We start from the raw sequence: 23,695 nt of genomic DNA on the forward strand, positions 1-23,695 counted from the left end.
AAACGAATCCCATAGTGCCTCATTGTAGCCCAATCCATACCAAGTCTTGAGTAACCAAGCAACCCATGACGACGAAGCTCTTCCTCTCTTAGCTCTCGAGATGCCTGATCTCCCTCTCCTTAATTAGGCAAACCCAACAAAAGTCATTATGAATCCTTCAAGAGTTGGTGTAGAATATGAATGTCATGCATTAAAATACTCATGCGTCTTATATAAGATAGGAGGGAGCAAAGCACACAAGTAACGACAGTAAGCGCCTAGGCTGACCATACGAAACAACATCCACCAACTCTTTCGCTTTTTCCATCATCCAGGTTAGTTCATCCTCTACATTCGAGGTCTGTCACACCCCAAACTTGGAAACCGGGCTCAAAAAATTTTTGATCGCCGAATCCGGTGCTGACAGCCTCCGTAGTACCCCATTCTCGGCTCCCAGCATTCATATGCCAGATTTCGATCCTAAGATCCTACAATGAGGATTTTATAATATATATTTAACTCATAATAAGCATAACGACAAGTTTACCCAAGTCATAAAGCAACATCATCATCACATATCTACTAATATAAACAGTTGAATACAAGGCTGAAAAGGAAATACATATGCCAAAAATCAAAGCTTCATAAGTCCGCTGCACGCTCCAAACTCAATGCTGCTGCAACCTGATGCCACCTGCATGCATCCATCGTGCATAAACTTATAGAAAGCTTAGTGAGTGGTGAAAGTGTGTGCACAAGGTAAGTGTCAAGTAAGCAATATCAGAGTAAGCGGAAGTGCTGACAAGTCCATGAATCATACAATATCAAGGTACACAATGCAAATTAGTTATGTAAATGAGGAGTCAAAGTGAGCCAAATATTAGATGCCGAGGATATAATGTCATAAATCATACAATATCAAAATAAGCAAATATACTGATGAGTCTATGAGTGTCATCAGCCGTACCAAGGCTATCGATGCAAGGCATGAGTACTAATAGCTATATCAATGCAAAAACATGGCAACCCAAAATGCTAAGTATTGTAGATGCAATGTAATATGTGGTGCCAATGAAATGACCAAACTGGAGTGAAGTCGGGATAATAGTACGTAGTATCGCAAGCTATGGGGTCCATCACAAAGGACTTCTATCCAAACCAGTCCCATACCTAAATTTGGATAGTCAGCCTCAATGTGGTGAACTCTTGATCTCAGGTTAGTCGCGCGCCCAACCGAAATCCTGACCATGCGAAGGTACACAACAATTAGTTGTGCACCACCAGCTCAAGTGGATAGTGAATGAAACGAATACATGAGTATGCAACTCTTACTCAATGAGTCCACATATCAATACAGTTCCTCACTGGGATCATCACCGAGGTCTAGTACACTCCACGCTACCTGCCACCCTATTAAGCGCACGACTGGGTAAGTGGAAGAGATCTCACTATCCGCCTGGCCAGTAGTCTGTCAATACCTACCCGCCTCGTTGATAGCGGACCCATTCCTCGAGCTAGTCAAAATCAGCCTAGCTATGTCACACTCTCTCCCAACCGACCATGACACAGTGGGAGACGAGGTCTCCTGGTATTCGACACTCGGGCGCTCATGTACATCCACTCGATCTCAACGTTGGGGCATCCTCTGGTACCAAGAGGTTTTAGAAATTTTCACTCAGGGCCATCTATGGCAGCCCGATGCTCGAACCAAACATTTTCGGTGTCCCATCTGGCCATCCACGATATGCCTATTGAGGCTACGACCCTAATGTCGCTAGGGCGTACGGTAATCACAACCCACAATACAAGATGCATGAGTTATACAATCTATTCATGCATCAATCCTGCACATACCGTGCGCTCATGTGAGATAACCTCCGCCTATGAAGGAGTCTCATAACAACCTGCCCAATGACATATGCAATGGTCAACTACATCTTATAACAAACATGCATATGATGCATATGAGCATGTATCATGATGCTATGCGGTCACATACTCATAATCAGTATCAATAACCGGCATCGACAATCAACCTCAACAATATGGACATTTAACCAACATTGCCCCCAAGGCATGGCCCATATAGATCCTAACATACAGTGGACTTATGGCCTCACACCGGGGCTAAATATACAACACCATGGGCCTCACTCAAGAGCTTAATACACATCGCGATGGGCCTCACTCATGGGCCACATATACACCAAGTTTGTCGCATCTCACGGGTCTAACATACATCGCAATGGGACGCTCCTACGGGCCTAATATACATCAAATAGGGCCTCACTATATGGGCCGAAAATATATCATAATGGGCCACGTCCCATGGGCCTCAAATACATCACAATGGGTCTCAACAATCGGAATCGGCCTCAACAATTGGAATCGACACTCGGAATCGGCCTCAATACTCGGCCTCGATAATCGAAATCAGCAAATCGGAATCGATCGATAATCGGAATCGATAAATCAATCACGTCAATCAGAAATCGACAATCAGTCACGACAATCAGCCTCGATCGCTGATCGACAATCGGTCACAACAATCGGAATCGACAAATTTGTCACGTCAATCGGAATCGACAATCGGTCATGATAAATGACCTTGATCGCTAATCGGTAATCTGTCAAGTCAATCAGAATCGGCAATCGGCCACGACAATCGAAATCGGTAAATCGGTCACAACAATCAGAATCGAGAAATCGGTCATGACAATCGGCACCGATAATCAGCATCGATAATTGGCACCGATAATCAGGGTCGATAATCGGTGTCGACCTCGATAATCGGCATCGATAATCAGTAGATAAATAAAGCGGGATTCATAGATGATCAGCCGATCAAACATAGTATAAAGATCGGCACTCGCTCGTGGTTATATCAAATCCGATAGCACGGAGCCATCCGTCTACGGTGAATGGGGCCCACTTATTTGAGTTAACCCACTAAGGGAATGATGAGAATGGTCTAACAAAGCCTAAGGGAAGGTCACAATTTGGACATCTAACCATCATTGCCCATCAATATGGACATCTAACAACATCGCTCCCAAGGAGTAGCCTACATAAGGAATTCATACATAATGTAGCGGCCACACATACATCGTATTGGGCTTCGCTCATGGGGGCCACAAATACATCATAATGGACCTCAATAACTAAGTGACAAATACATCACAACGGGCTGCTTGGATCAAACACGTACATCACGTGGGGGCCATGTGGATGGGCGGTGTGAATATACAACACATCTCAAGGTGGGCCCTACCCGTCCTACAACAAAAATAAATGGACAGCTGGGTATAGAATGCATGCATCAAGGGGTCCACCACCCCACAAAACAGATGGACGGCATTGCTGCAAAGCACATACATCATGGTTGGCCCATATAGCACCGTCCAAATGGACGGCGTGTATATAAAATACATATATCAAGGTGGGCCGCAACAACGGACCTCGCTCATGGGACTCACATACATCAGATGGGCCCTGCATATAGTAGGTGGGCCTAAAAATTGGTAGACGACGTAGGAAAGCCCATACATCATGATAGGCCACAAGTATATCAAGGTGGGCCACAAAACATATCAAAGTGGGCCTGACGGATGGGCCACAAAGTACATCAAGGTGGGCCTCACAGATGGCCACAAAATACATCAAGGTGGGCCTTACAAATGGCCACAAAATACATCAAGGTGTGGTTCATCGTTCGGACAGTGTGGATAAGATACAAACAGCATGGTGGAGTCCACACGTGTGTGGGTCCCACGGCTGCAATGCGGCGGGGATAAAACACTTCTATCTTGTGTGGCCCACGGACCATGGTGATGTAAATACATCAGAGGTACGTCAGCCAATCCCTCTAGTGGGTCCCACGTGCATGCCCACCAAATACAAGATATATGTATATATCATATATCTATATATAATATATAAGATTATTTAAATATTACAAGTTACAGCATCCAGGTGTGGTGGACGGACGGCTGGGATGTACAGTACATCCTCCCAGCCACATACATCACAATGCATACATCAGTGGGCTCCACCTCCACGCGTGTGGAGTGGGTCTCACGGCAGCCCAAAGATGGATGGACAGTTGGATGGCAAATACATCACTGTGTGCACCACCATCCAGCATCTGGACGGTGGATACAATACATACATTGTGTGGACCCACATGGGTGCTGACGTCAATATAGCAGCTATATATAGCTGCGTGCGGTACACTATCCAATCCATTTCCACACAAGTGGGTCCCACGTGGGGCTCACCATAACATTTATCTTCCATCCAAGCTGTTAATAAGGTCACAAAGACCAGAATAAAGGGGGACAAACAAATTTCATAACGATCCAATACTTCTAAGACAACCCAAATTTTTTTTTCAATGGCAGCCGTCAATCACCACTGTTTCCTTCCGTGTGGGCCACCTGAGTTCTGGATGAGGCTGATTTTTGGGGTGGCCCACTGCACTCAAGGGGGCTACCTAATGGACGGTGTGGATATTCAATGCACATCACGATGGGGCCCATGCATAGGACCCCTGTTTCCAGCTTCTAGGACGCTGTTGGGCGTCCTTTCTTGTCAGCAGCAGCAGCGTCTGCTGCTGTCGCTTAATTATTTATTTTTATTTTTTAAAAGAAACATGTATTTTCTAGGTTTTTCGTATGTGGGGCCCGCATCAGTGGAATCCACCTTAGCCATTGGATTCTACAGCTTAGGACCAACCCAATGAGTCCAATATTCAATGTGTTTTGATGTGTGGAAACGACAAGTGGATTTCAATGGTATAAAACATCGTTTGCCATGCTATGGCCCACTAGAAATTCAAATCAGCTTCTTTTTTCGTCTCAACGCCTAAAAAGACTTGGAGAATGGAATGGATGGTGTGGATGGGATCCAAACATCAAGGTGGGGCCTACACAAGTGGCCCTCCCCAAAGCTTGTTGAACCAAGCTTAATATGTATTTATTTATCTCTCCGTATCACATCCAGACGTTGGACTGTTTTTTTTTTTTTTTCATGGCATAACAAATACGTTTAATGTGAGCCCTGCTTACGTGCGCCACCACATGGCTAGGTGGTGTGGGACATACATATATATACATAAAGTAGGCCCCACCTATATAGTGGGGTCCATCTAGGTGGGCCACATGGCCATGTTGTCATAAAAAAAGGAAAGAGAGAGAGAGAGAGAGAGAGAGAGAGAGAGAGAGGGACACATGATGATGGAGGGACCCCGACACTATGGACCCTCCCTTGCGTTCGATCATACATCAAGTGGGTCTCAATACATGTGGGCCCATTAAATTAAAATTCAATGGTGAAGATTCCTTCTCCACTAAAATGGACGGTCTAGATGACTTCTATCCATGCAAAGAAAATAAACATCATAATGGGGGTCATGGAGAATGGCCCCATCATGGAATGATCATAAGGATTAAGGTGGGCCATCGACCACACCTAGGGTCCAAAGTGAGATCCATACTATCAATCAGTAGGCCTCACTTGACCCTTCATCAAAAAAAAGAAATCTAAGCCTAATAGAGCACCCACCTTTGATCTCTTCTTCCTTCTTCCACCAATGCATGATACGGCTTCATAGGAACAATTTCAACGGTTGAGATGAAACTTGAATGGTAGAGATAGGAGGTAGGAAGGTAGGCCACACTAGCTCTCCTCTCCCATGGAAAATTTTTGGACGTTGGGTTGCTTGGAGTTTTTTGGAAAAATGGAGAAAATGAGAGAGATGAGAGAGATGAGAGAGGGTGTGATGTAAGAGAAGTGATGGGAGAGAGGGATTGTGAGTGATGAGTGATGGGTGAGTGATGTGTACTTAACATGTAAGGGATGGGTAGCTTTGACTTTGGGGTTGCTTAGGGATGGGGTGTGAAGTGATGTGTACTTGACCCTTGATTGATTGATTGATGTGACATTGGGTAGAGATTCTCTTAGAATTGCAAATGCACAGCATTTTTCTCGAATTGAATGCAGGCTCACATCTCCTGGCCTAGGTATCGGGTTAGTGCACGAGTCGCGACGAGGCGGTCGCAATGGTACACATCTCGAATTAAGCCGACTCAGATCTACAGGATACAACTTAGGGTTGTGCGTAAAGGAAGGATCGCGGGAGTCGACAGAACAGTACGGACTAGGATACAGGTCTTACAAGAACACTCCACACCCTCCTAAAAGAAGTTTCTAGTCAGAACAACCCTCTACCATAGGGCACTTCTTTTAGTATCCTCTCACAAACAGGAGTCAACTCTAATCACATCCTTTGATCATGATTTCTATTCAATTTTCCACATCAACTCCCCCTAATGGAAACCAAGGGCAAGTTCTAGTAAACGCTCTTAGCCGAGGCTAGTTCCAAGTTCAGTAAACTCCCCACAACAGGAGCAATAGGCAAGTACTTATGGATAACCTAGGTGGGGGTCACTTTTAATTCCCTCAATCCCCTCTTAACATTGAGACTAACACGTAAATACTCATGTCTGGTGAATTCGGCCTTATATAAGAGCCTAGGTTATATACGAGAGTCTATCGGGTTTGGGTCACAAACTCTTACCTTCAATCCTACGAAACGAAAGAGAGTATAGACTCACTAAATGACACTCACTTGTTGAATGGAGTCACTTTGACGCGTTGTCTCGGGTTGCTTGATCAATGCCCTCACGTGCTTCAATCAGCTTCCCTTTCACTCCCCTGATCATTGATGCCAATGTGTTGCCAATGTTTCAGCTCCAAGATCAAACATCTTGCATTCGATACTCCATATATTGCAGTGATCATGGTGATGGGAGGTTGGTAGAATCTGCACAACTAATAGCGTAATTGAAATCCTATGGGATTCTACCTAGATGGGTGTCCTATAGGATTCAAATAAGGATTTGACTATTAGTTCAAATCTAATCTCTAGAACAACTGTAAAGATAAAGCTCTTCCACTCCATTGAGATTGAAATTCTTATTAAAGTGATGAAGCTTAAGAAGGAGACTTGGATCTCATAGATTTAAAAGTTTAGAGTATGTGGTATGACATCGAAGATTTACTCATTGGCATCGAAAAAATCTAAAAATTATTCATTTTATCACTGGACATTTCTAGCCACCTTCGATTGCTCAAGCCTGATAAATCAAAATCGATTAAGGATCGCTCAATGGCATCGAAGATTACTTGAGCCTGATCACTTAAGATCAATCGAAGATCACTCGATGACATCGAGGATTACTCGATGAGATCGAGAATCCTACGAAAATTATTATTTTGGGCTGAAATCTTTATAGTAGCTTAACACTTCTTTTAGCATTACTTATCATGTTCCAATTGGGCTTCTAAGGTAGGGGATGATTATCTATTAAGTTTAGGATCATCTAAAGGTATAGGTTATTTTGGGTCAAGGCTTAGAGTCACCAAGGTATTTCATATAACTGTTCTTTAATCCTTGATGCATTATGTCCTCTTGTGTCTTCGGTCTTCAACTTTCAAGGGTTCAACCAACTACATGACACATGGACTCGTGTGATTGATAAACAAGGTACACAAATCATTGCATTAACAAAATTCCAGTAACCTCTTATAGCCAGAAGTCCAGTTTTGCTTCAACAATCACCTTATCATGAGAGCCAGGAAGTCGAAGAAATAGACTACTACGATGAAGAAGTGAGCTAGGTCATACCGCTAAGGGCGTAGCCCCCCCTCAAACGAACCGAATAGAAATGGAGGAGCTCCAAGAGAAACTCCAAATAATGCAAATTCAATTGTAAAGATAGCAGTGTGGGGACCTCTATTCCACAAAATTTAGGGACTTATGTCCCTGTCCAGATATAAGGGTGCCTTAAAACTTTAAGGTGTTCAAATTCAAGTGATACAATGATAATAATTATCCCACAACGTACCTAAAGGCTTTTTGTCGAGAGCTAAATTGGGTTAAAAGAAAGAATGTAGTATTTTTTTACCCTTTCCTTAATCAATTAGTTCTTGAATTTTGATTCCATAAAACGTTTTGCTTTTGCATCTTCCAACACACCTCTATCATGATTCGGACTAAAGTTAAGAAGGTCATCTTCTACCTTAGATATTGCATTCTCTATCCCCTTAACATTATAAACTTATTCCTAAACTCCTTATTCCACTCCCTCAAAGCAAAATTTAATCTTTTTATTTTAACATAAAATTTAATCATTGGCGAAGAAAAACTTCCTCCTAACTCTTCCTCACCACATCTTGGAAGCCCTTGTGAGTTACCCAAATCCTTTGTGACCTAGAGGGAAGTGGCACCTAGTTTTAATCCTCTTTTATCGAAATAAGAAGAGGTGAGTGGTCCAAAAAAATGTGGTAAGTGGGTGACTTGGAAAATAATAAAGGCCCTAATCCACTACATGTTAACTAAGACTTTATCTAGCCTTTCCCAGATTCGCCTCTTGTCTCCCCTCACAACACATACATACAAAGCAACATCCAATCGTTGTTGCATTGTCAATCTACTCTTTTTATCTCCTTCAAAAGATCCCTCTTCTCAACTTGGTCACACTTAACATAGATTGTCGATATCATTACTTCCTTTTACACTCCTCCATACCGATTATCATTGTGATACATTGGTTTAATGCTTCCAACACCCTAATGTTGATAGAATTTCTCTACATAACCCAAATATTTCCTTTCAACATTGTTTCCTGCAAGACTTTTCAACCTTGAGTCTCTTTACTATAGTCAAGACACTACCAAAAAATTGATTAATGCCGACCGTCATGTAGTGTTTTCCTCGATGGCTAAATCATTCGGAAGGAAAAGGTCTTTCTTCAATCTTTAGGCACATAGACCGCGCATGCCACTAGCTATGCCCTGCTTGGTCCCCCGGCATGGTGGAGGTTCCGTAGCGCGTCATGAGCACCGGGCAAATACTCTGTTTGGGAATGATGTTGGGAGAAAGGCGACTCTTATGATCCTTCAACATTATTGAAGGGTTGGTGGCTCGACCTGAAGCTGTCGAAATAGAGTCCCATTTGCCTCCCCGGCTCCACGCGTCGACCTCCCATCGGGAGAAGCAGAAATCGATGAGTGAGCGATCCGGTTTCCAGCCCTTCAAAGATTAATCTGTCTGAAAACCCCAACGAATCATAATAAGCCCGGTTATTGCACCTTGGTTGCGGGTGCAATATATAAAAAAAAAAAGTGGTTTATGAGGCCCACCACAATATGTGTGTTTTATCTAAGATGTCCATCCATTTTGACAGCTCAATTTAAGGCATGAGCCAAAAAAGAAGGCAGATCAAAGGACCATGTGGACCACACCATAGGAAAATATAGAGATTAATTGTCTACCATTGATATGTGATGTGTTCCACTCGGAGCTTCGATCTACGTCTTTTTTTGGTATCATGCCTAAAATGAACTGTAGAAATGGATGGACAGAGTTGATGAACAACATACATCATGGTGGGCCCATGAGCCCCTGACTAGACTGTCGGACTCTTGCTCGATCGTAGAGACACCGCCGCGCGAACCCATTTGCTGGTGTACCACACAACAGCAGCCCAGCTGTGTGTTGACGTCACCTACTTCTGTGGGTCCCATTATGAGGTACGAGTTATATCCAAACCGTCCGTCTACTTACTGATTTTGTCGTAACGCTTGATCAGAAAAATAAGACAGATCAAAAGCTCAAGTGGACCACACTTTAAGGATTGAACGCCTGCCATTGAAACCCTTTTAAGGGTCATAGAAATTTTGAATCAATATGATATTTGTTTTTTTAATCTTTATCCAGGTCTTTTTGACCTTATGAACAGATTGGATGTACGGTAAATGTTACGGTGGGCCACTTGAGAACCGGTTTACCTGTTTAACAGTGAGAATCATTGTCCCACTGCTAGTGTGGTTCACTTAATCATTATAAATTACTCATGTTTGGGATCAGGATCTAAAATGATCTCTCCAAATTGATGAACGGGGTGTAGATATGATAAATACATCATTGTGAGGCCCATTTAACTTTGATCACCTTTAACTGGGCTCAATAGTATTTTCTGATTGTGTGGTCCACACAAGATTTATTTCAGACTTTTTTCCTGGCATAGTACAGAAAATAATGTCGTGAAATGGATGGACGGCGTGGATGAAACAAATAGATCATGTTGGGGCCCATAGATCGATACCAGGTCCAAAGGTCAACGAAACGTTTTCAATCTACGGTTTTGCATTGTGAGATTTGTATTTAATGTAAAATGGTGGTGACTAGCCATAACAATAGTGGATGAGATTTAGAGTTATCCAGACCATCCAAATAATCAGTCTAGTTGTAAATAGTAAATATTTTTAATTTTATTAAGTAAAATAATATTAATCGTCCAGAAAATGGTCCCATGCATGTACGATCCTTAATAGAGTTTATGTTATAAATAATATAAAACTTACATCCACCGCCCTTTCCTCTTTTCCCTCTTTTCCATCGAGAAATCCTCCCAGGGCCGTTTGAGCGTCATCTTCCATCGAGCGCCATCTGTTATGTTTAGATCTCCACTTTTTGTTGAATTAATGCCTGTCCACCATTGAAACAATGGGGGCCTGTGGATGTCTCTCTCTGATGTATGAGGCTTTGGAAATGTGGTTTTGGATGGGTATATATATGGATGCGCAGCTTATGGAGAGTAATAACGTGTGTGGAAGAAGGGCAGATTGGGTATAAAGGAAGGCATGAGGGTGCAAGAGTGAAAGATACCTCGTTTCAATACTGAGGTCTTGGCATCGATTCCCTAGTGAGGGTGGCTAACAGTGAAGTGTGATCTGACTGTGGTTGTACTAACAAGCTAACAAAAGAAAAGGCATGAGGGTGCAATGGGCCCCACGAGCTGGGACGATCTAGGGGCGAATGAGGTATCGTTCTACAAAGGAGATCAGAGCCGTCAGATATGAATGAGTAGATGGAAGTGAGATTCATGTAATGTCTGTGGAATGTATGTAGAGAAGAAGTTGGTTTGTTGTCTTTGCCTTTGATGGGTGTGCTTGAGGAGGTGCACTCCACTGGCACTGGGTCGATGTGGGGCCCATGTGGTGTATGCATCACTTCAAAACTGTCCATCGGATAACCCCTGGCTTGAAAATCAGCTTGATCTGAGACTCTCTTGGGCCACAGTACAGGGAGCATGGTGGGAGGGGACTCACACCCTTTGATTCTCACCGCGCCCTCTTGAGCTGCAGCCCTGACCCTCTTCATCTAGGGCAGATGAGGGGTCTCGATGGTCTAGATTCAAATATACAATAAATGGTGGACCACTATAAAAATCAAGGGTAAGATCCCCACAAACTAATCACTCAGAAGCTTACACATCACAGAGACATCCTTCACGAATTCACTCAATGATGCAACATGCAGGTTTGCTTTAGCATTTTCTTTTCCTGAATTCAGCAGATTTGGTAATTATGTGATTATGCATATTGCTAGAAGTGATCGTGCATATTTGGACACATTAGAATGTAGGCAGATCCATGAATTCCCTGCATTTCAATGAGAATCCAGTGATAATGGTACATGTAGCTGTTTTTGCATCCTTCTTGTTGTTAATCCTTGTTCACTAACCAAGCAAGAGCTATGTTTGATTGAATTTGATGTACATTGTAGCTGCCAAGTGGCTGCTCTGTGTGTGTGTGTGTGACCAGTTTCAAGCGCATTGCAGGCAGGTAGGACAGAGACATGCCTATGATAACTTGATTAATGTAGATGGCATGGGCTGGGGCTGTAATCAAAGAAAGAACATTATTGGTGTTCTAAGCTGCTAAGATTTAGCAAATAGAATTAGATTTCAAAATCTGTCCAACTGTGGCACTTCATGCGAGATCTGTCTGGCAATCCAAGGCCTTTATATGTGTGGCCTCCTGAAAATGAGGCTGGACACCCCACCAGATGTAGGCCCCATCAACAATGTTAGGTTACCCAAAATTAGCCATGTTTTTTTTTTTTTTTTTTTTTTGGTTCTTTCGACTACACTACTGCACTTAGGATGGCCTTTCCCAATTTAGCCTGTTAGTCCTTTCAGATTATTAATATAGTATTTTTGCTAAGGCTGACAACACCAACCCCATGACCAACTTGGTGGTAGCAGCCTTCCAACAATAGGTTGGGTTAAAATTGGCACAACAACTTAAACCATTCACTTCTGTTTTGCTGCAACTATGCACTCACTCATTCTTACATTTCTCTGTAGGAGGATCTCTTTCTATGCCATTGGGTTACTTCACTTCTGTTATGTTGAATTATCCATGCAAGTGTGGTGGATGCTGATGTACAAGTGAAAGATTGTAGCTAATGAATGAGCTTAGAGGCTGAGTCCAAACCACTTTGGACAGGGTATAGGATGAGCTTAGAAGCCCATGGATTGAACCCAGGCTTGAGATTCATACCCAGTAACTAATTGCACACCCAATAGCTAATTGTTATGTAAGATGGACATCGGATAAACAATAGTTGTTAGCCAAAATCAGGCCATTGATTCCTCAATAACTGCTTCCATGTAATGTAATTGCATCCATTGCATACACTGGATGTTTTGTTTCTTCATCCAGTGGTATTATGTCATCCAATGTAACACTATTCCACTAGGAACAAATTGAAACATGTGAGGCCTTTCCTGCATTACAAATGGTAAACAATGTTGAAACTAGACCAAGGAAAACTACAAGGAACTAACAAGATGAAAACTACAAGCAAAACAGCAATGAAACTTGGCATTTTTAATCCTCGAACTGCCATTTCTTTTAACTTCCACATTTGTGTTGTCCACATGCTTGGTTGGTAATGCGTGGTTTTTATAACCATGCAGGGACTGCCTTTCTCTTTAATGACACTTAAATATTCTGATTCAGCTGGATCCTTTCTTATTGTTTTTGGTCTGTCTGGTGACTCCTATCAGCTTACCTATGGGCAGTGGCAGTAATGTCATTTGTATTTCTTAGATATGATTAATATGTACATAGAGATTAGAATTTCAGTGGGGTTACTGTGATACATATTTAAAAGCTTTTTCTTACAAGTAGAAATGACCTCCCAAGAGATACGAGAAGCATTCTGACCATGATGTCACTTGTTCTTCCAGCAGTTACTTTTGTTACTCTGTTTTGGCCCTGCTGATTGGAAGATGCAGATTCTAACTTTTGTACCATGGTTGCTTGGAGGTAATGTTGGGTGCAGGTATGTACATTAAGCCAATCATCCAATCATGTGGGATTCAATGCTGGAAATATAATTGCTGCCGGGTTGTGCTAGTAACTGCTCTCTCTCTCTCTCTCTCTCTCTCTCTCTCTCTCTCTCTCTCTCTCTCTCTCTCTCTCTCTCTCTCTCTCTCTCTCTCTCTCTCTCAGTGTGTGTGTGTGTGTGTGTGTGTGTGTGTGTCGAGAGGTGACAGCCTATGTTTTCTTGTGAAGCCTTGTATCCATCAGCCCTAATGGTGTAGCTCCATCTGTTTCTAAATTTCTGAGAGGTCTGGCCTCCTTCGTTTCTGTTCTCTGAAGGTACGCTGTTAGATCATGCTATTCTTATGTTGTTGTTGATCTTAAATGTCTTGTGGGGTTTTCTTATGTGTTGGTTGTTGTGTGAAGGATGCATGTGGAGGATCCATGCTCTTTTGGCATATGGAGGCCACATGGAAACATGCAAGAGATTCGAAAATGAATAGGTGATTAGACCTTTGAAATTGGTTAATTTGGCCTTTCATGGTGAGTCATCTTTCTTAGGACAGCTAACTTCATTTTTTTTTCTGTTTACGCCTTGTAATTGTTGTGTTTCTACTTGTGGCAGATTGACTTGTAATTTGAGCTCTTTTATCTACTTGTGGCAGACTGACATCCAATCTGTTGATTAGGTAATCCATTCAGTTGTATCTTTCAATTGGAACTCTAATGTAATCTTCAGCTTTTTTCTTTTTTCAAAAGGGCCGGTGTCTGAAGCTCTCTCTGTTGTCCTTAATTATTATTATTTGTAATGCACCTAAACACACACACACACACACACACACACACACACACACACGCATGCACACACGCAGGCACACACACGCACGCATGCGTGCGCGCACACACACACACACACACCCCACACTCGAACCCATGACCTCAGTGTTGATGGGCACTCTTATCTACCAATGAACCATGGATTGGATCCCCAGGTATCTAAAGCTAAATGTCATTTTCATTCGACATTCCAGCTGATGGGATTTGGAGGAAAGGAGGTGGCCAAGCTATAGCTAGTCAAGTGTAAAAAGAAAATTAAAAAATCATGAGATGGAGCATTGACAGGGTGATGAGTAAAACATTTTAGGCTCTGTTCAATAGATGTCTAAAAATGAGTTCCTCTCATTTTAGTTAGCAGTAATTATGTATTGGAGATCTTGATTTAATAATACAATGGTAATCATGTAATAAAGAGATCTCTAAAACCTAATTAATGAGATAAACTCATATCGCCATCCATTCGTTTAATACTTTAGAACAAGCTCTTTCTGCGCTTCATTCCACCCATTCTAGGGGTGTTTTTCATGAGTAGTGTCTTCGATGCTCTTCCATGGTGTGATGGTTGATACACACAAGCTGAGAAACTATGCTCGTGCTATGAAAGTGAATCAAATTACATTATCGATATCGTGGGGTCCAATGTGATTAATGGACAGTTGAGATGAAAACACCCAGCAGTCCAATTTCAACAAACAAATGGTCGTAAATCAGTGGTTTGGGTCATTAAATCAATATTATTCAGGAGATGTGACCTATCTATAGTGCTTCCTGCAATTGGATGGTTTGATTTGAATTAATATGTGCCACGTGTATGATTTCTTAGTGCCTGTGTATCAACCATCAAATAAACTCTCAATCATACGTATTGTGGCATGGCAATATCTGGCGTGTTCATGTCATGAATGGGAAAGGGTTATAAATACACTAATCATGCATGGTTAATTGGTTATGCCCGCATGAATTCTGTGTATCTAAACACAGTGCGACTTGTTTTCACCATATCTTCGTTTGGTCTATGCCATGCAGCCATGTACATGACTACCCTGGTAGTTTACAATCATTTTTCAAGGTGCTGTTTCTCAACCACCATACACGTGGCATGCATGGATTTCAATACTTAATAAAAGGGCAGCCTTATCTAATTGCTTTGGAATTCATTATAACCTTGGGCATACGTTGCTCCCACACTTCTGCAGGTGGATGCTTTAACAACAAAACGTGGAAAAGAAGGGGGATGGGTCATCGAGCGGCTTCTGAACCAGGTTAAAGTCTCGGTGGAACTGAAGTTTTTGAGGCAGCTAGTGATCGAGCTGTTTTGTTCGATATCAAGGCTCAAGTCTAGAAAGAGACCACTTGATTGACACCCTACAGAAAACCATACCGACAAATGAGTAGCTGAAATAATGCGTGTGGGTTCAGCTCACAGGGCATTGTTCTACTTCTGTGAGAGGCATCTCCCTCTAAAGTTCCTCATATACATATATTCCGTTGACAGTGGTTAACATATACCACTGGGTACATGTTATTGCTGGAACTAATGTTTGGATATTGCAATATGCAGATAAGTTCTCAGAAGAAGAAAACGGTTGTTATTGCTCCACTGCGTTTTGTGCAAAGAGTGAAAAAACAAAATGAGCTTTCCTGCAGATACATGCACCAGGTATGCATTTGACATTGACAGGAATAAGTGTTGATGAGGACACACAAGGTGTCAGTAATGGCTGTAGGAAACCCGCTGTGATGACATAGCTATCCGTCTATATAGAATATTACAGTATTATAATATCCGTAATAATGTAAATGCTGCAAGTGATTGAAGATGCACGCTCGAAGGTTCAGATGTATACGAAAACAATAACAGAAAAAAAAAAGAAGGAAATACAAGTTCCGGTCCCTTATCGCCAATAGGTGTACCCTAGATATTTGCATACTGGTAACATGCAACAGAGCCTGTTATGTCTTCAATTATTTGATGATCTTCATTTTGATTTTCTCCTCTAATTGAATATATGAACCATTTCCCCCCCTTTTTTTTTTGTAGGATGCTCATGAATTTTTGAATTTTTTGCTTAATGAGCTTGTTGACATCCTGGAGAAAGAGCACAATTCTACAAAAGACTCTCCAGAAACTTCATCACCATCTGAAAAGACTGCAAATGGGCCACAGGCTGCTCAAACCAATGGTGGTAAAAAAGAGCCACTGGTCACCTGGGTACACAAATTTTCAGGTTAACCAACCCATACCGTTCTTTTTAAATGATTGCTAGCTAGACGTGATAATGAGAAATGACTTGCTTTCTGTAATTTTTACATTATTGATGAAAAATAATTGTTTGGTGCTGTTTTCCTGCCCAATAAATGTGTGCTTTCTGTTAACTTTTCTGGAATCTGAGTATTGACTCTCAAAATGCAGATGATACTAACCAATGAAACGTGGTGTGAAACTGTGACAGCAAGGGATGAAACTTTTCTGGACTTGAGCCTTGATATCGAACAAAACAGCTCGATCACTAGCTGCCTCAAAAACTTCAGTTCCACCGAGACTTTCAATCATTTTGAGCAAGCATTGAAGATCTCCCCATCCGTCTCCAACAAGTTATCTGAATCTTTGGAATTGTTTGGGAACACTGAAAACATTGGAGGAGAAAATGATTTCTTTGGATGTCTATTGTCCCCTATTTGAGGAAAAAGTAGCTATGGAAAGTTGTTTTCCACTTCCAAATTTTGTTCCTCAAAAAACATGGATATTAATTTCTTTAGAGAGCCTGTTCAATATAGATTCCAAAGGTCTCAAGACTCTTGAGAGAGCCATCTGACGTTTGGACTTTTAACATTTCTAGGGAGAAATATTTCTCCAAACAAAACAATAGAATTACTGTTGGGATACGCAATTTTCTATTCCCATGGGATTATGTTAGCCACCAGTTTTTGCAATCAAAAACGCAAACACAGCCTTTACCAACGGACCTTAGCCGTCGGGGAAGGTCATTGCCTAGCCGTCGGCATTTCCTTTTTTTTTTTGGTATTGAGAGCTCGTCTTTTTACCATCAACTCCTAGATTATCAAAATATATAATCTTTCCTTTCTCAATAACTTCCTCGATTATCACATGGTATGGGAGTTTCCTATTCCTCTCGCATCCAAGATATGATGCTAAGATCAGACACCCCACCCACTTTCATGGCATAGTCTTCTTTTACCTCTCTGCACACCTACCCTTGTTCCTACTCTTAGACCATTTCCCCTGCCTCTAAAAGTCTTTTCCACGTGCTTCTCCCCCCATTCATTTGCGTCACTAATCAAGTCAAACAACTTCACTTCCTCAAGTTCCACGCACAAGACTGGGTTTTCTACCAAGGGTGTTCCTTCTAGATCTTGTTAGATCTGGTAAATCCAGCCCATAGGGTCCTGAAAGCCCTCCCTTAGTTTCATTCTCATGACCTTCTTCCACTTCTTTTCATAGTTCCTATAGCTCGGAATTAGCTAACAAAAGCCTTCTAAAAATCCTTAATGATTCAACTATGTTGTAACTAAATGCAATTCCATCTCATCCTTTGGTGCCCTATTACTAGAATATCTCTATTTGTGGAGGATTCTGATCTTCTTGTGTTATTTTGCCAAACAGTGGTGAGAGCATTCATTTGTTTCCCCCCTACACATTCTGCTACATCTAACTTCTTGTCCCATTTCCTAGCCTAACCTCTAATTTCCTTAGTGTCCCAGCTTTTGTTATGTTGACCTAGTGGCCCTTGATGTCTATCTAGTTTTACTAGATGTTGGCTCGACTTCTGGTTGTAATAGATAATCTCAATCTACTCTACTCCCAGTCATTGCATTTCCCATACTTCTTTCTGGATCTTATGGTTGGTTTCATTCTGCACTCGCTTTCCTTCGCCGCTAGCTAGCATCTCCTCCCTCCCCTTCTTCGTTGGTATCTGCTCCCTACTAGTTCAAGATAGATTTATCTATGGCATTTAATCGAACATCATCAGACCATGGCAAAGATTTTTCCCTATCCCTGTTATTGTCGTCGTTGATCTGGACATCCCCATGCTGATCTGACTTCCCAAAGGATCTTAAAACCTACTCTTTGGTGCTTTCTACATGTTTAACATGCTGGCCATGGGCACCTTTCCTGCCTGGTTCGTTAATGTTTTTTTTTTTTCCCAAGAAAGCATATATCGAGAAGGATAGGCCATCCACCCTTAAGTCGAGATTTCCAAAAATTGGAGCACCCAAGGTTGGTAATATTTTCACAAGTGATCGGTATTCAAAATCTATGACTACTCCCATTTTTCTTGCAATCTAAGAAATTACTTCTTTAGATCACGTGTGAATGAGAATTATGATACTTAGAATCAAAATGCCTTGTTGGTGATTACTACAAATGGGTTCCATTTCTCCACCTTATCAAACATCAGTTTTTCTTAGAGGACGAGAAATGCCGCTGTTTCCTCTGCCTATAAAAAACTAGGAAGAAACTTGTCTTTGACATCCTGGATATCTTAATTCGAGAGGCTCCAAACTATGATTCCCTCAGGCCATAAACTATGCATAGTATGGACATTAGCTAATTGTTAACTATCCCTACTAGCACATACATCTTTCTTCGTTCTTTTGGTAATCCCCTTTAGAAGTGAAATAGTTTCTACCCTATTGTTGGTTTGCAGACCTCTCCTCACCACATCAGCATAATCTTCTCCATTTCTTCTAGTTGATCCCCTAAGAAACTTCCTCAGAAGTAGCTTCCATTGGTGTTATTAAACACATCATATATATTAGAAAAAAGAAAGGATTTTTAAACCTAAAATTCCTCACAAAATAGGATTTTACCAAATAATGCCTCTATGAGCTAAAATGTCAAGAAAGTTCTTTTTGAGTAGTGATATTACAAAAATGCGCACCGTCCACTTTTTCCTAAAAAAAATGGTAAAGTGAAGAATTATGGAGTCTCCGTGATACTTTTATGATATCCAACTTACCCAATAGATATAATTTTACATGCTATTTAGACTAACCAAAAACTTGGTCAATGTATATGTAGGGTGAACCACAATCTAAAAAATAATATACACCACTTTAACACATCAAAATGCACTTGCATTGCATCTGGTGTTTGATTAGAGAGAATATTAGTTAGTATGAATATCGTAGTTGGATACATATGTTTGATAGGTTGGATGTCATACACATACTTTTTTACTTTTTTACTATTTAAAGAAAAACAAAATATGAGGGTACTTTGGTAACTTCCTTTCTTAAGAAACATTGCCCAAGTATTTTTATTGTTAGGGGATTTCTTTGATAGATTTAGGATTTATAAAGAATTTTCCCATGAAAATCCACAAGAAGAATGCAAACTGGATATATATATTTTTTTAATAATAATAATTTTTTTAAAAAAAAGTGAGAGAGGAAAAGAAGGTATGCATCCCAGTTAGAATGTAAGAAGATTTTGAAGTAATGCAGAGTCATTCATTGATTCAGTTTTTGACTTATAGTAGCCCTTCATCTTTAGTCAAATAAATCTTTCATTGGTTGTATTCATTGGTTGTAAGGCTAAGGTCTGATCCATGCCATTCAATTTTCAGGGAGATGATTCATAAGTGCTAGAATAATAGGAATATGCATAGCCATCTCTCCACCTGTGGATGCCATCCCTGCGACACGAATTGCGGGGAACGTCCATTGAAAATGCATCTCGAATGTTGAGACTTGATTTTGATGGGCATGGCATGGACTCAAAAAAAAAATATATTTGATTGACTTGGAATCGTCGATAATCAATAGAAGTTTAGAATTTACAATCGGCTAGACTCGTAAAATCACTTTAGGTTGGGAAATTACACTCCCTGACTTAAAGATGACTCATGGATAAGGACTATGGCAGGGAACTCTATGGATGGACTCTGAAAATTCAGCAACGTACATAGCATATAACCAAGAATCACTCAAATCACTCAAAATATGAGCAGGGGTTGTATGAGAGAGGAGACATGTAAAATGTAAATATATAGAAAAAAAAAAAAAAAGGATAGCCAGATTGCCTCCAATGCACGAGGAGATATGGTAAAAAGAGAGAAGAGCTATGACAGTCCTCCAAGGAGAAGATGATTATAGATCTTAGATCCCAGCCCTACTCCATTGATCTTGGATGGTTAAGATGACTTGGATACTAATATGAGTTACATTGAACTGTTTGAATGGATGGGGTACCCTCTAACTCCACCCTTACTCACCTAAGGCTACTCAAATCTCTCAAGTGTAGCAAGAACTCAAGTGTTACCAACACATGGAGTGCATATTCAAGTATTGAGAGTGTCTCTTTCTATGTCTCTATGTGTGTAAATGAGAGGGGTGGGCCTCTTTTTTATAGAGGTTGGTCTCATAATTGGGCAATTTGTAGTAATTTAAAGGGAAAACATCTTCACGCTGCAAGATTTGAATGATTGGAGGGCACATGGCATTGTGGATTTGTTTTGATATGTGGTAAGATAAGTAATTTCATCCCTTGGGGGAAATGAAATGGTTGTTCTACTCTTAGGCAACAACCGAATTGCCACTTAGCAGCCAATTTTCTTTTACCGTTGCACAAGAATGTCTTGAGAGAGAACCTAGATCTGCCCAATTTTACAAAGATTTTGGTGGCAATAGGATTGCTGCTTGTTTAGGATTTTTGTTGTTTTAGTCACAAAAATTTTGGAAGCCTCATTCACTGCATGAGCTTGTTGGCATGGGCCTAGTCGGTTGGCTTGTTACCACAAATGCCTTTTGCAAATCCATGATGATATGAGCTGCTCAAGCAAGGGTTTTCCCTTCCAAATTTACATAGGAATCCAATCAGCAGGACAGGCCCATGAGATTTATTGTGAGTTGGGTTTTCGGGTCGGTTGGGCTGTTATCCTAAAGGGCTTAAAGCTCCCAAGTCATTTCTTATGGTCCAAAATAAGTGCATGGTTTGTTGGGGTGGGGTGTCTTCACCACCAAACGCATTTCTAGGGTATCATATAATTGGAGTTCTCCATTTATTAAGCTTATAATGGATCAGCTAGCTTTATTTAAAAGGTCCCACCTCAGTCAATCTATTGCATCAATTTTCTTCACCTCTCAAAATGTTTACTTTAATCATTAACTACTATTTATTGTTACTTGGAAGGCTATTTATAAGATGTGGTTAGGATCATCCTAGTGATGTTTATTTTGAACCTTTTGGCATCTACAAAAGGGGAAGCATCTCAATTAATAAGTTATCTTGCAATGTGTGTTATGATGATAGCTCTCCATTTTTATCGGTACCGTGTCACTTCGGCAATTCTCCTGAGGCTGTTGGAGCAACTTCACAAATGACACACGTAACTCAAATTAAATTATTCAAATCATGCAATCCAAGTCAATGTCCAGGTCTTTCAGTTGGAGATCTCAACCATCTGAACAAATGTAAGCATTCCCATAAATCCTAACTAAACAACTGGATTATTACGCCTTGACAATGGCATTGACTTCTACTTAAGTAGAATTTTACAAGACACTCGAGTGGAGGTTTTTGCACGCTCTATTTAGGTTTTAAGTCGTGGTAAGTGCCACCCATATTCTCATAATCTAGAAAATTGATACGTTGGACTGTGTAGACCACTGCCCAAATAATAATAATAATTAATAAGGCTTTGATGTGATCCCCAGGTATTGATTTGCGACCAATGGATAAACCACTAAAAAGATGCATACTGTAAGGGTTTACATTGATCAATTAAATAAATGCCCGAGGATTACTGGCTGGGCTGGGATCTTTAATTGCGAGTGATTTTTGGAGTCATGGTCCATCCACCAACTCCCTCCTAGCCCATTGAACATAACCTTGCCCAAAAGGCCTCGGATTGGGTACTACCCCCGCTCATCCCAACCCAGGAGCGGACAGGGACTATGAGGGGCTGACTGTCATATATGGGTTTTATCTACACTGTCCATCCATTTTTATTTTTATTTTTTTCTCATATCATTTCAGGCTACAAGCGCAAAAATAAGGCAATTACAAGTTCAAGTGGACCACATAATGGGGATTAAACACTTGCTGTTGAAAACTTTTCAAATGCCACAGAAGTTCCGGGATCAAGCTGATATTTATGTTTTCCCTTAGTGCAGGTATATGTGACCTTATGAATAGGTTGGATGGAAAATAACCATCATGGTGGGCCCTGGGAAGGTTTCAGTGGTAGGTATTATCATCACTACTGCTTCCTGTGCTGTGGTCCACCTGAGCATTAGGCCGCCTCATTTTCTAACATGTACCCTAAAATGATATATGGAAAAATGGAGGGAAATAAAGTGTGAATAAAATCCATACATCATGGTGGCCCCTCAGAGCCCTTGTCGTTCCTAGCTAGGAAACGGGCAGGGTAACATTCAATACATGTCCGGCCCAAAAGCAAGGCCTGTCGACTCATCGGGGGAGCCATACATGGTATGCTGAGTGCTACCAGCGGATGTCCATTGATTTCAACGATGTGTTACACCTCATGGGCAGTACTACCTCTTTTTTCTTTTTTTTTTTTCCTTCGAGCCAAGCGATCTGGACTCGGATGAGGCAGTGGCACCTGTACGCGTGTCCCACCTTTGTACCGGTCGGTGATGGAAAAGCTCTATGGGCCCACCATGATATATATGGATTTTATCCACTTCATCCATTCATTTTGAAAGATCATATTAGGGCATGAACCTAAAAATATAGTGCATATAAATCACAGGTGGACCACACCATAGGAAACTATGATGATTGTATCCCAACTATTAAAACTTCTTGGGGGCCACGAAAAGGTTTGAATCAAGCTAATATATATATATATATATATATATATATATATATATATATATAATTTTTTCCCTTCACCCATGTCTGTGTGATGTAATCAACGAGTTGGATGGCAAATCAACATTACAGTAAATCCTGGAAAGTTTTTAATGGTTGGCATTAAATCATCACCTTTTCCCGTAGTGTGGTCCACCTGAGATTTGGATCTGTCACATTTTTAGCCTCATGACCTAATATGATGTTGCAAAATGAACAGACAGAATGTATAAAACACATACATCTGACCAGTCCTGAGGTAGCCGTGTCACTACAGAATCCGAGTCTAAGCGGTCTTCACGGTGGACCCACTATTTCCATGGCATAGAATTCCTGTTCGGGTGGCATTTGATGGGGAGGACCTTGTTGGAACATAAGCTATGGTCCTTCCATCTTTACATCACAAGGGAACCTGCTAAATGGACTCGCAGCTGGCCTCCAATTTTGAAAAGAGGAATTTTGATGATGTAATACCGTGTGGTGGCTCACAGGTGCTAATAAATTTGAATTAACTTGATTGATGATTAAAAAAATGAAATTAAAATTCTTTCAACAAGAACTCAAAGATAGAGTTTTTGACTCAAACTCCAACTCAAATACCATAAAAACGTGACTTACTATAAAGAGCAAACTTACTCTTTATAGAGGATATCTATTGTTACTAGAATTTGTGGTTTTCAGCCAAAAAATAATAAGTGTACAATTTGGCCCAACCATGTTGTTCTCCTTACTTTTCCAGGACATTTTCATGTTGAGCATGACTTCTACAAGTCAAATGATCAAAAGTCATACTGAAATTAAAACTTACTATTTATAGTAAAAATGAAATTAAATAGGTTTTTAATGGTCAATCTGATG

At 40.9% G+C, this 23,695-nt stretch overlaps 1 long non-coding RNA gene across 3 annotated transcripts; it reads left to right on the top strand.

Annotated features, from left to right (window-relative positions):
- The first annotated feature begins 11,195 nt into the window (after positions 1-11,195).
- Positions 11,196-16,767, top strand: LOC131221598 (uncharacterized). Of its 3 annotated transcripts, XR_009159476.1 has the most exons (8): positions 11,196-13,242; positions 13,411-13,497; positions 13,585-13,701; positions 13,784-13,847; positions 15,192-15,438; positions 15,557-15,655; positions 16,037-16,223; positions 16,409-16,767. It is a non-coding gene; the product is annotated as an uncharacterized LOC131221598 (long non-coding RNA). The 3 variants fall into 3 exon arrangements; XR_009159477.1 differs by lacking the exons at positions 16,037-16,223; positions 16,409-16,767 and having other exon boundaries at positions 11,196-11,365; positions 13,162-13,242; positions 15,557-16,019; XR_009159475.1 differs by lacking the exons at positions 16,037-16,223; positions 16,409-16,767 and having other exon boundaries at positions 15,557-16,019.
- The last annotated feature ends 6,928 nt before the right edge of the window (positions 16,768-23,695 follow it).

This window comes from Magnolia sinica, chromosome 12 (genome assembly GCF_029962835.1).
Source record: "Magnolia sinica isolate HGM2019 chromosome 12, MsV1, whole genome shotgun sequence".
Classification (NCBI taxonomy): domain Eukaryota; kingdom Viridiplantae; phylum Streptophyta; class Magnoliopsida; order Magnoliales; family Magnoliaceae; genus Magnolia; species Magnolia sinica.